At 39.2% G+C, this 14427-nt stretch overlaps 1 protein-coding gene and 1 pseudogene across 4 annotated transcripts in view; one reads left to right on the top strand and one right to left on the bottom strand.

Moving 5' to 3' along the window:
* ARHGAP28 (Rho GTPase activating protein 28) overlaps nucleotides 1-14427 on the bottom strand; it is a 135766-nt gene that overhangs the window by 98272 nt on the left and 23067 nt on the right. The window lies entirely within an intron of this gene.
* LOC132240107 (interferon-inducible double-stranded RNA-dependent protein kinase activator A-like) lies at nucleotides 1749-2888 on the top strand (annotated as a pseudogene).

The raw sequence follows: 14427 nt of genomic DNA, 5'->3' as shown, positions 1-14427 counted from the left end.
TAAGATGATGGGTACAAGAGTGCCTGGAAAGAAGAGGGGCACAGCCACCCCTAATGTCCCCATTGCCATCCCCCCTTCTTTTCTGGGATGCCCAACCATGGCCTTGTGCCTAACTTTTAGCCCGTGCTTGTCTACATCACAGCAAATGGCCTTGTAGTCTCTTCTCTCTCTCCCACAAAACTACTTCTCTCTCAACACCAGAGATGGTCTCAAAGGCTACCTTATATGTAGGAGAAAACATCCAGAGCATAAAAATGAAAACTTCTGTTTCTGGCAATGATGGATTAAGTGGGACTGGATTAGCCTTTCCAATGTAAATAACTGGAAAACTGGATAAAATATGTGAAAAACTGTTTATAGATATTCGATTAAAGGAAGCACAAAATGTGCTCCCTGAGAAAAGGGGAACATCTGCAGTGAGTTCCACAGTCATCCCATCTTTCAGCCTGAAAGCACATTCCAGACCAGCAGTGCAGTGAGAGGAAACCCAAGAACACTGGGGCCTCAGGGGGTTACGGGGCCACAGAACAGAGTGCACTGAGGCTAAGGCAGATGGAATTCTCTAGGAAAAGCACCTTACAGGGAGGATCTATGCAGACAAGGAGCTCAAGAAATCAATACAGGGGTTTCCTTGAGTTTGCTGCTGAATATTAAGTTGACATACACAAGGTCAACTTCATAATTATGGGCAAAAAAACAAATGAAGATCTATAAGTACCCAATTCCCAGATCTGCCAGAGTGCTAGGAGACACTTGAGTTGTTACCAGCCAGAATAGGAAGTCTTTGATGAGTACCTGGGCTTAAGGTCACAACACCAAAAAACGCTTTAGTAATTTGACTAGTGGCCCGGTGCACAGATTCATGCACATTGAAAGAAAATTAATCAGAAGGAATATTTTAATATCGCTATTTGCCCTTTCTCTATAATAAAAGTGTCAACCAAATTCATGATCAACAATGACAAATCAAAACACATGTGTACAATTGGCACCAGCAAGAGCTTTATATGTATCATGCATGCATGAGTCAACATTTATTTTTAAATTGCCAGTGCACGTCATATGTACCAGCCGGTTGGTTGGTCAGACGGTTGGACAGACGGACGATCGGTCACTTAGCCTTTTATATATACAGATACTTTAAAGTATCAGTTTAATGGTAGAGCTAACTCAGCCCTAGAACAAAGACTATTGTAGACCTGCCCTAACAACCCTTTTAAAAGAAAGAAAGACAATAAAAATTTACACTAAATAAAACAACAAACAAAAAATATCACAAGTCCATCATTCAATTAAAAACTATGACACATGCAAAGAATCAGAAAAAGAAGACATAGAAACAAACTCAAATGACAGAGCTGATGAATTAGTACAAAAGGATAATTATAATTATGCTCAATATACTTAAGAATTTCAAACAAAGAGGAGATAAATGAAAGATTAAAAAGAGTAAGATTTTAGAGTTTTTAAAATTTGAAATGAAAATATACCAGATGGAATTATCATAACATTAACTAATTTCCAAAGAAGAGACCAGTAAATTAAAAGGCAAAACAGTATAGAAAATACCTTATATGTCAATTTAAAAAAAAATAAAAAATATTGAGTGGTAGTGCCAGTGCTGACACTGGAGTGCTCCTCTCAGGGACTGGATGACCCTGGGAGAAAGGGCATGCCCTCTCCAATGCACCACTTTTCTTACCACCATTGAGCCCTCCCTTCTCTCCAGGCCCCAGAGCAGGCATTGCATGGTGGCCCCGCAACTGGGGCACAAAGACAGCAGGACCTTCAGTCTGGGGAATATGATTATAGCTATGCTAGGGAAAATACCAAATTTAGGTATTACACAAACATGGCATAAAGACCAAGAATGTTCCGGATGATTTATGATGTGAAAGATCTGATGTGCAAATACATGTGCCCACTTTCACCTTCAGAGTAATCGTTGGTGACAACCTGCACAGATGAAGGTACAAATAATAAGCTGGTGAAACAGAGCTGCAGAATCTACCACAAACATTTTGAAAGCCAATGCAAGTATTTGCTTTGTAGTTCCTGACCCCTTAATGCCTGATCCTTCCAAACAACCAAACTTAATCCTATTTGTTCATTACAGGAATTGGCTGTTTATCATGGCTGGAGACTTCCTGAATATACCCTCTCCCAGAAAGGAAGAATCCTATATAATAAAAGCGTGGTATGCAAATTGTACCCTCAACCGACCAGGAGTTCATCCAGGAGTTTGACCTGGGGGCAGGGCCGGCTGGGGGACGGGAGGTAGGCCCCTGCTGGTGGTGGCAGTAGCAGCAGGAGTCCAAGAGAAGGGAGGGACTACCTGGCTGGTGGCGTCAGGCACTAGGAACCCTACCAGTGCACGAATTCCATGCACTGAGCCTCTAGTTGCTCATAAAGAAGAATATACCACAATTCATAGGCTCGAGTCACTTATGGAAACTGGAAAGGGAGCATCAAGAAAAAAAAAAGGCCAAGAGAAATACTGCTGAGAAATTTCTCAAGAAATTCTGTAATACGTCTCCAAAGAACCACATTCTTTAACAAAAGTAGTAGGTCATTCTTTAGGATGCACTTGGCATTATTTGAAGAATTCTCCTGGTGAAAAGATCAACTTACTGAAAAGAAGCTTCCTCAATATTCCAAATACAGATTACATCCAGCTGCTTAGTGAAATCACCAAGGAACAAGGTTTTAATATAACATATTTGGATATAAGCAAACTGAGGGCCAAGGAACATTATCAGTGTTGCACTAAAGTGTACACCAATCCCATCACAGTCTATCATGGCACTGGGATCCCCTGTGGCAATGTGCAGAGTGATACAGCTCACAATGCTTTGCAGTATTTAATGATAACAGCAGAAAGAAAATAAACTAAGAGCAACTTAGAAAACCCACATAAAAAAATCCCCTCACCCCTTCCCAAGTAAAACATTCACTATAATGTTTGAGTTTGTGTGTTGTTTCTAAATATCTTCTTAGATTCCACTGACATTCCAGATTTCATCATCTCCTAGTAGTTGTTATTAAGCTCTTTTTAATGGCTTCAACTTTGTATTGGTATACTGTACTTATGTACTTTGTACCATAGGCAGAGTGTAGTACCCATTTTACAAAGCCATGCATTTAAAAGGATGACACTGTATGTTTATTGATGATGAGGAGGAGGAGGATGAAGTAAAATTACTGTTAACGACAATCTTTCTTCTGGTGCTTAACTTCTTTGTGCAAGGCTTTGTAAAGGGAATTTGAAGGAAGCCCCTTAGAATTACTAGTAGAGTGTTGAGGAATGCTCTAACAAACTTTTATTGAATGTGATTATTAAATGTCAGGGGGCATGACTGGTCTGCTGCGTATTTGGTCCATGTAATAAAAAGCTGTTGTTATAAAATGAAACGTAATTAATTAAAAAGTATATGTCAATAATGTCTCAATAATAAAAAGAAAATATCCAAACTGAAAAACACAGGGGGGAAAAAAGGCTGAAAAATTAACAGAGTCTCAGTGCCCTAGGGATAACATCGAGTAAGTTAACATATGTGTTACTGGAGCCCTGGGATGGGAAAAGGGGATAAAAATGATATAAAGAAATAATGGCTGAACTGTGTGCAAATTCAAAGAAAACTATAAACAAGAGATCCAAGAAACTCAATGAACCCCACCAAAAACAAAACAAAACAAAACAAAAAAACCACACCAAAACAGCCTGGCATATCATGATGCAATTGCTGAAGAAAAAAAAGATAAAGAGAAAAAGCAAAAGTAGCAGAGCAGGGGAAAAACAGACATATTATATACAGAAGAACAAAGATAAGAGTGACTGCAAACTTCTGATTAAGAACAACCCAAGCAAAAAGCAGTAGAATGACACCTTTCAAGTAATGAAAGAAAAAAGGTTAACCTAGAATTCTATATCCAGTGGAAATATCCTTTTAAAAAAGACAAAATAAATATAATCGTAGACAAACAAAAGTACAGATCATTTATATACAGCAGATCTGCACTACAAGAAATGTTAAAGTTTTTTAAGAAGAAAGAAAGTAATACTAGATAGAAACTTGGACCTACACAAAAGAATAAAAGTGTGGGAGTTTGTAAATATGTAGGTACATAAAAAAGAATTTTCTTATATTTTTACTTCTTTAAAATAAAATTGACTGGTTAAAACAAAAATAATACCAAGGTTTTTGACATATGAAATAAATAAAATTTATGACAACAAAATCAAAAAGGTCAGGAAAGAGAAAAATGAAAGCATAAAATCATAATGTTCTTACATATATGTGAAATAATATAATATTACTTTTAGGTGGGATGTGATAAGATAAAGTGCCATATTGTAAACTCTGGAGTGACCACTAAAAATAACCAACAAAGAGTTATAATACAGAAGTGGAGATAAAAGAGAATACAAAAAAACAAAATAAAACAAAACTTATGTAATCCAAAAGAAGGCCAGGAAAGAGGAAAAGTGGTAAAGAGAACAGATGGGATAAATAGAAAACATATAGCAAGATAGTAGACTAAATCCAGCCCTATATGCTGCCTACAAGAAACACATTTCAATTATATACACAGAGTAAAAGTAAAAGGATGGACTAAATTTACCATGTAAACATTAATCATAAGAAATCTTGCATGGCCATATTAATTCAGACAAAGCAGACTTCTGTGTCAGTTTGGGTCTTGAGGAAAACAGAAATCAAGAACTGAATCAAAGGTTCACGAGACTTATTGGAGGAAACACTTGTGAAAGATAAAGGTGAGAGGGAGCAGGATTGGACAGAGAAAGAGCCTCACCCTGAGTGCAGGTCCAAGGAAGTCTCAGCCAGGCTAATCGGCAGTCCCCAGCAGATATTGGCCCCACTCATGTGCTCAGACATGAGCTGACAGGATAGCCATGGTGTGACTATGTGTTAGATTCCCAAAGTGTGACAGCTGAAGGTATAGCTAAGTATACTACTTTTTGGAAAAGTAGTCTGAATAGCACAACTCTATTTCTGCCACAATTTGTTCTGTTACTGAGAAAGGAGTGCGGACATCTCCAACTATCACTGGGAGTTGTCTGTTTCTCCTTTCAGTCCTGAAAGTTTTTACTTCAAATATTTTGAAGCCTTATGGTTCATGCATACACATATAGGGTTATTAAATTTTCTTTATGAAATTAGCCTTTTATCATTAGGAAATATCGCTCTTGTCCTTGATCATATAAATGTTATTAATAAAATATCATTCCAAGTATAAAATAAAAAATGAACTCTAGAGTAGAAAGTAGGTGTACTTAGATTGTGGCTATGTTCATTTTTTGAAAGTAATTTTTTAAAATATGTTTTGATTAATATTTTAGAAAGAAAGGAAGAGGAGGGAGAGAGAGAAACATCAATGTAAGGGAGAAACATTGATCAGTTGCTTCCCCCATGCACCCCTACAGGGGATTGAGCCCACATCCTGGGCATGTGCCCTGACCAGGAATCGAACTGGCAACCTTTTGGTGCATGGGACAACAATCAACCAACTGAAGCACACGGGCCAGCGATGAAAGTAACTTTTGATGATAATCCTATATTTAGAAAGTTTTATGTCATGTGTCAAAAGAACTGTCTGAAATAATTTGTTTTATTTCTAAGTGGAGCTATATGTTTTCAAGGATTTCTCTCTCAGGACCCAGGATAAAGGCCATTGCCTCTAAAAGCTCTCCTGTCTCCCAGGTGGTAACAGCTGCTGCCTCCTTTGTGCCCTTGGTCTTGAACATACCTCCATCCCAGCCTATCTCCCTCATTGCATGTATTTGCTCTCACATTTGTCTCTTCCACTAGACAAAATATTCTGAGGGCAGAGACTATCTTATTACCTTCATGTCCCCGATGTCTGGAGCTCACTAAGTAGTTCATTAATACTCATCAAATGAATTAAAAGCTTAAGTTTAAAATTATAATTCTGAATTAGCGTGGGCCAGCCTTCATTGGATCACAGGAATCGACATGGGCCAGTGTGCCAGTGTTAATGGACCTTGGATTGTGGAAAGTACCTACAAAATTATAAAATATGTGTCACCTTGCATTATTTTTTAACATCAAATAATTCAATAATTGAGCTATTTGTCCTTCACTGGAATTACTTAGTCTTACTCTTTTATTCTATGAGGACTCTTCCCATGTACAATTTAAACTGTATAGAATTAGATTTTATCATCTATTCCTAAAATTCTGAAGAAAACACTATCTTTTTTTAATGTTTTGATAGAACAAAATAGCCAGGAGAGGGCCAACTAGATACAGGAATATAGATTGGTTATAAAATATTTCTTGATAATTACTTGTCTGCTTTCATACTCTCTTTCCCTGACCACAAATAAAGAGCCTTGCACACACTGTGGGGGAAGAAGAGGGAGACGCTAAGAGATGCCATGCTTACCTGAGCCCTGTGAGCCACACTTCTGCTCTTCCATCCCCTCCACCTCAGAGCATCGCTGCTATTCTCCTTCCCCATCTGCAGGCTGCACAGGGCTCCTTATGGCAGTTCATCTGCACCGGAGCTGGGAGCATCCAACAAATATTTGTGGGCCACACACTGTGCTGGACACTGGCCGATAGATGAGAGGAAAAATACAGACAGACTTTGTGCTCCGGGAGAAGAAAATTAAACAGCTATTTGCAGTAACATTGGATGAATGCTATGATAAGGTAAATAAGGCTAGTCTGGAGTCAAACTCTCATACTGTGTAAGAATATTCTACCTTGACAAATAAGAGAAAAGAGACTATTGGACACAATCACATTGGTTGGCAATCTCTCTTTCTCCCTGTTTTCTGATCAGTATATTTAGGATGATAAAACTGCCTCCCCATCATAAAGGTTTTTTTGAGAATTAATGTGAGCAGGCCCAGGCCCATAGTGAATGGTGGTCAAAGCTCAGTCCTGAGGAATGAAAGAAATTCATTGTGGATATATTAGTTTGCTGGGGCTGCCCCAACAATATACCATCCTAAAGTGACTTAAACAGAGACATTTATTTTCTCACAGGAGGCTGGAAGTCGGAGATCAGAGTGTTGGCATTGCTGGTTTCATTCTGAGGCCTCTCTCTTAGGCTTGAAGATGGCCCTCTTCCCACTCTGTCTTCACCTGGTCTTCCCTCTGTGCCAGTATGTGGCCTGACTTCCTCTTCTTATCAGAGCAATCAGACTGGAGCAGGGCCTGCTCTAATGACCCCATTTTAACTCAATTGCCACTTTAATTGCTCTACCTCCAAATGCAGTCACATTCTGAGGTACTGGGTGTTGGGGCTTCAACATATAAACTTTGGGGGAACACAACTCAGCATATAACAGTGGGGGAGGCAACGAGAGACACAGAGAACTCTTTCTAATAGAAGGAATAACGTGTTAACTGAAAGAGAATGGTGTAGTACATTAAAAAGAAACTGAATGAAATAAAACCCTTTTGCAATAGAGATTGTTAGAGAATAAATAGCAAGAGGTGAATCAAGGCATTTGAGAAACGCTGATAGTTTGAATCATGCCATGGGGATGAAAGTAACTGATGTACTCTGAAAATCTAAACAGACTTGGTGACTGATGGAGGGCACGGGGGGAAATGAGAATGATTTCCATGTTACCAGCAAATAGGTCAATAATTGTGCAGGAAGATAAAGTCAAATGGGTCTCCTGAATTTAAGAAACCTCTGGGTCTTATCAGTAGGCCATTGGCTATTTATAGTACTGGTACTGAGTGCTTGTTAAAGCCTCACTATGCACCACATAGTATGCCAAGAACTATACATACTATTAAATACCTTTCTACAGATGAAGAATCTGAACCTTCAGTACATAATATAACTTGGCCATGGCTTCAGGTTCCTCCCACACTCTGCCCCACTCCCACCCTAGGGGTGCCACTATCTTGAGCTCTGATACCGTAGATTTGTATTGACTATTTTTGTATGGTATATGAATGGAATCATACAGTGTATGCACTTTTCTCTATATGTCTACATGGGTTTTAAAACCTGCTATTTAACTTGGGGGGAAAGGGTTATTGTAGATAGACATAAGTATAATCTCATGAATTCATTTTCCTGCATTCTAAGGACCCCTGACATGAATGTATAGTGCCTAGACATTTGTATTCTGAAGTACACCTAGGTAAAGTCAGTCATGTGAAATAAATCCAGGGGAGGACAAGGCCTATTTCCGTGTTGGTCCTCTGGAAGAGACTGAGTCTCTGACCCCGACTAACTGTAACAAATTCCTTCGTATGAATTAAAGATTAGAATGTAAAGTAATAGTAATGGCGAGAGAGGCTTTAAAGGGAAAGTTATATTGCAGTAGCTTAAAGTAAACTGAGATGAGCTTTAGATAATAAATCTGAAATCAACTCTAATTGTTGCTTTATCCAATTAATCCCTTTTTCTAGTTATGAATCTTTTATACTGCTAAGGAACTGCCAGTGACTTTGGAAAGTGTTTTGAATGTGCTGGAAAAACAATATAAATGTCAGTAGAAAATAAGCTTTTTACTATTTTTAAAAATTCTTTTCTAAAACAATTTCATAGAAGTTGTGTATTTAACTTTTCAACATTTTACTGTATGTTCATTATACGATATAACTGTACATTGTACTTGCTGAATTCTGACTTTGTTTCTCACCTGGTGCTAGGAACTTCTCTTTCTTAGCCAGCATGGTGGGTTTTTTTTTAAGATCTTAGTATTTAAACTTATCCTGATGATGATACCCAATACAGAACTGTATTCACCTCTAATTTCCCTGAAATATACCTTATCCCACCATGATTTAGCACTGCTAACTGGTCTCAGTTTTTCAAAGATAGGTTTAACGTCACTATGATAATGACATACCATTAAAAGTTTCTCTATAAAAGTCGCTTACGTGTATTACCTTTTGGGGAGAAACTGCAATAAGGTCTGAAGATCACATTTAATAGAAAGAAGTGGATATTTTATGTAAGAAGAAAAGTAATTATAGCTTCAGAGTCACATGGCCAAAAATAAATTATATATTCCATTCTACAATAATGTTTTAAACAGTGATTTCTTCCTAATTACCTGTTACCTTATTCCTTCATGAAAATGGTCTTATTTAAGATAAGTAGACATCAAGAAAAAAGGTATAATTATTGCAAACAGAGAATCAATTGTATCACATATTTTAGAGCTATTGATGTGATACTCAAGATAAGCACATGTTCACTTAAGGTAGACCAGTACTAGACCAAATCTTAATCACAAAATGTGAGCTTGATTCTGTGTGTCAGCTTTATAGTTAAACTCTTATAAGAACTGCAGCAACCTCTTTGTCTGTTATGAGCACAGACCATATTTACTAAGACAAAAATCAGTGCGCTTGGATTGAAATGTTTCTAGATGAATCTTGACTACACAGAGTCAGAAACATGCAAGAGCCATGCCTCTGGGAAGACCATCATAACTCAAACTTAAAAACAGAAACAAAAATAAGATGCCTCAACTCATTCAACCCACTGCTCCAAATATTATCCTTTCATTTAATTTAGAAAATATCCACTTTATTAGCAGTTAATCTTGAATCAAACCTCATGCTATGTGAGGTTTTGTATATTACGTTCTTCCAACTGTGGTCTGCAGTTATAGAATAAGCTGAAACCTTAGTATATGGTATAGAGTAAATCATAAGATGGCATGAACCCCATGAATCTCAAAATCAAATAGGGGAGAGAGAAGGAAGAAATAGTTGATCTCAATTTGGTTTCACTGAAAATATAATACTTATTGTCACTTTGCATTAGATAAAATAGAAATATGTATCAAAGAAAAACATTTTAAAAGGCTAATTTGAAGAAATTTATTTTTAATTAAATAAGTGGCTCTTATGTCAAAGTAATGCTTTTACTTTAAGCTTTTAGTAAACAGAAATATTTAATAGTCTCTTTCCAAGACTCAAAAAAAACTACAAAATAAGACCACTAGTACCTTTTCAAACAGAGCATCTAGATATTACAAGTCCCAGACTCAGCCTAGATTCATAATCACTAGACTAAATGGCATTTCTGTAATACACAAAAGCTATTGATTTATTAGGAAATGGTTTGAAGCACTATTTTTACCTCATCTATTACTCCTACATATAGTGTTTACAGCAACAAGAGAAAAGAAATAGTCAACCACTGGGTCAAAGACAAGAGTAAATAGAATAATTATGAGCATACAAAGAGGCAGAAAAATAACCTGGTGCGATGACACTGAGCATTGCTTAGGAACCTAGCCTCTGCATTCTTGAACTGTGACCAGAGATGATAAAGAAGTGTTGAGAGGAACAAGCGAGCTCATTGTTACCTGTCTGTGCTCCTTAGTGGAGTGGGGGAAAAGCCTGTTGTATCATCACACAACAATCCCAGGCTAAGAATTAACCTCGCACCCATGAGAAGCTTCCAGGGCCCTTTTCACAGCAGTCCTTTCTGTTTAGACATGGTCCTCTGTGCAGTGGCTGAAGTGATTTAGCAATTGGTTTTGCTGAGCCTGGAACCTTTGTTGCACTGCCTGAGGTCCGTGTTAACTAAAGACACAAATGGCCTCAAGTAAAGGGACCAAATTAGGGAGAGAGGATCAAGAGAAAACTCCTAAGGAAATTTTTAAGTTAAGCACTAGTCCTTGATTGACCTGTGATGCCAGTGATGCAATCAGACTAGGAAGAAGGGTCTGTTTTGCTTCATTGTTTGAATTTGGGTCTGAAGACTCAATAATCTATATATATAAAAGCCTAAGCGACTGTCCAACCATCTGACCATCTGACTAGTAGCTATGACATGCACTGACCACCAGGGGGCAGCTGCTCAACGCCGGATCTGTTCAGCTACAGTGACTTGGCAGCTATGGTTCTCAGGTGATGCACCGGGAACCAGAGAGGAGGCAGCCTGATTCTGAGGTGCGTCACCCGAGAGCTGCCTTCTCACAATTGGGGACCCCTTGGAGGATGTCGGAGAGCTGGTTTTGGCCTGATCCCCGCAGGACAGGCTGAGGGACCCCACCGATGCACAAATCTGTGCACTGGGACTCTAGTTTATGATAATGCTCACATTCTTTTAAAATAGTTCCAGAAACTGTGGTCATTAAACTCACTAGAAGAAAGAAATCCACTTGGCCCACTCATGTTTTCCCTTCAAGAAAAGTAATGACGATTGATAAATAGCATGACTGAGTAGAAATTCTATTAGTCTACCTAGGGTGAATGGGCATTGGCAAATTTGTAAAGGGAGCTAAAATTAAATTCTTAATATAATTTAATGTCAATTAAATGTATATAATAAAGAATGACCACCCTGAAAATTAATCTACTTAATAGTTAAAATATAATCAAATTGGTCTGTTCTACAAATGTAGCTCTCCTTCCTCTCTAATTAAGCACTATTTTATGAAGTTCAACTTCCCAGATGCCTGCAATTTTTTTAAAGAGTCTTGTAGGTATTTCTTCAAATTGAAAGAGACTTTGCTATTTCTTCTAATAGGAAAATTGGCTCCTTGCCTTAGCAATTGCCAATTACCTTCATGACCCTAGAGAATTTCAAGGACATGAAATCAAACTACAATCAGAAAGAAAAGTTAAATAGCAAATCTTATGGTTTACACAATTGCAGAGAGACAGCACTACCTACAGTATTTTGTAATCTATGATGCCGCTGCAGCTGCTTTTCCTGGGTCTGGCAGTGCCATCTGGGGGTGGAACACCACAGTAGAGAACCACAGAGTATCCTGAGCCCACCAGTTGGGTGATATTCCTTCTTGTTGACTTAGTTGGCATTGTTCATTTTGCCTTTCTATGCTCCAGCCCCAACAATCAATTTCTATGCATATTCCTCCTGGCCATCATTTTCAAGTCTTTAAAATTACAGTCTCTGATATCCTATGAATTATCCCAAGTTACCAAGCCCTAAATTAGATGCCTAAATCTGTCACAGGAGACATATTATCTACAATAGGAGGGATTGCCTCACAATGAGGTCATGGAAACGCTGGTTTTACAGTATGAAAAACAAAAGCATTTCCTTTCTCTTTCGCCTCCAGTGGTTTTTTGTGTGTGTTTTTTTTCTTTACAAGAGATAAAATCTGACAAAGTGAAAACATAACCAGCTGACCTTGTGGAACCTGACCCTGATTAGCATTTCCCTGTGTTTCCTCCGCATTTCATTTTCTACTTCTTATTGTAAGAAACTGTCTTCTGTGACAAATTTTAACCAGAGTCAAATTTGGAAAAGAAAATTCATTTTTCAATTTTGGAAAAGGAAATTCATACACTGCTCCTTTCCCTTCGTGCCATCAACATTTACAGAGCATTACTGGGCATGCGATCATAAAGACAGGCCGTGGCTTCTGCTCTCGGGGAGCTGCCGTCCAGTGTGGGAGCAGGAGGCAGGCAAAATAACATCACAATTATCATTGGCCCAGGCTTCACAGGGAGCACAGCAGAGATAAAATGGAGCCAGACTGGAAGGGAGGAGGAAAGGTAGTAGGGAAGGCTTTCTAGGCAAAGTAAGCTGTGACCGGATCCCCAAGGACAATAGGACTTAACAGGGTGAAGACTGGCTCCTCAGGCAAGGGCGATAGGATATATAGAAAGGGGTCAGAATGTGGTGTTAAGAATGACAAGCTCTACATGTATACTTTGCCACTTTTTTTTTTTTAAGAAGCAGCAGTTTGGGTTTTGAAATGAGGTAATTATATTTCCCTCAGGCTAGTTACTTACGCTCTGTTTCCAAATCTTTAAAATGAGAAGCAAAATAGTACCTACCACCTAGGAGTAAAACCCTGGGGGTTAACACACACAAAGTGTTTGGCCCCTACAGGCCTTAGAGGAGGAACTAAATAAATGTGAGCATTTATTATTGTGCATCCAGACCCAGAGAGGAGTGAGGGCAGGGTACCTGCCAGGCATGGTGAGTTTAAGCTCCCTTCTTCAAGAGGAAAGGTCCAGGAGACATAGAAGAAACCCAGAAATAGGAACTGAGTTGAATGTTATCAGAAATGACATTTTTAAAAAACATTTTTCTTGTTTTGTATCTATCCTATCTAATAATCCTATCTAATAAAGAGGGAATATGTTAATTGACCCTCATGCTGTCACAAAGGTGACAGCACCCACAGCCAATAAGGAGGGATATGCTAATTGACCGCTCTGCCCTCAAAGATGCGGCACCCACAGCCAATAAGGAGGGAATATGCTAATTGACTGCCCCGCCCACAAAGATGGCAGAGCCCACAGCCAATAAGGAGGGAATGTGCTAATTGACTGCCCTGCCCTCAAAGATGGCGGTGCCCAGTCCCCTCAGCCCTGCTGGGGTGGCAGGCAGGTGGCAAGGCCGGGCCCATCACTAGGTGGGCCCGGCCTTGCCGCGTGCCTGCCTCCCAAGTCCCCCAGTCCCCTCAGCCCCCCAGCCACCCAGGGCCAGCCTGAGGCTCAGGTAACCAGGGCCAGCCGAGGTTTGCACTGCCGGCAGTGGCAGCGGCAGTGGCAGTGGCAGCAGCAGAGGTGTGATGGGACATCGCCTTCCCCTGATTGCTGGGTCACCTCCCGCCCCTGAGGGCTCCTGGACTGTGAGAGGGGGCAGGCTGGGCTGAGGGATCCCCCTCCAGTGCATGAATTTTCATGCACCAGGCCTCTAGTATAAGATAATGGAGGTTAATTAAATTTATTGCAGTAATCATTTCACTATATTTGTAAGTCAAATCATTATGCTGTACACCTTAAACTTATACAAAGTATGTCAATTATGTCTTGAAAAACTGGAAAAAAGAATTATAATAGAAAGAAGGAAGGAAGGAAGGAAGGCTGGCTTTGAACATATCACTTTTACCTCCCTGAGGTCCTCACTGAACGTTGAACATGCACTGAGGATACATCCTTGAAGTTACCTACTATACCTTCCTACTTGAGAAGAACATGTCAATGCAAAATACAGTAATTACATCTTCCAGGATTAAAATACTCCTTTCGAAGGGCAGACTGACGATACCACTTTAAATATACCTCCTTTCCCAAGGCCTGGAAAGGAGCACAGTCCTAAAGCTATGGATGCTAAGCATCCCACAGAAACCCAGGTTTGGTTACATAGCACCACTTGAGAGTCTGGATAGAAGAATGTTATGTTATGATGCCACACGTTATAATGACAAAACAACAATATGAGAAACTATGATGAATCAGTCCTTCCCATTTAAAAAATGGTATAGAGGAAACTCCATACTGTTTTCCACGGTGGCTGCACCCATCTGAATTCCCACCAGTAGTGCACTAGGGTTTCTTTTCTTCCACATCCTTGCCAGCACTTGTGGTTTGTTGATTTGTTGATGATAGACATTCTGACAGGTGTGAGAGGATACCTCATTGTTGTTTTGATTTGCATCTCTCGGATGATTAGTGCCTTTGA

This window comes from Myotis daubentonii, chromosome 8, assembly GCF_963259705.1.
Source record: "Myotis daubentonii chromosome 8, mMyoDau2.1, whole genome shotgun sequence".
NCBI classification, from domain to species: Eukaryota; Metazoa; Chordata; class Mammalia; order Chiroptera; family Vespertilionidae; genus Myotis; species Myotis daubentonii.
Note: the sequence above shows the minus strand (reverse complement) of the source record. Positions and strands in the feature narration are given on the sequence as shown.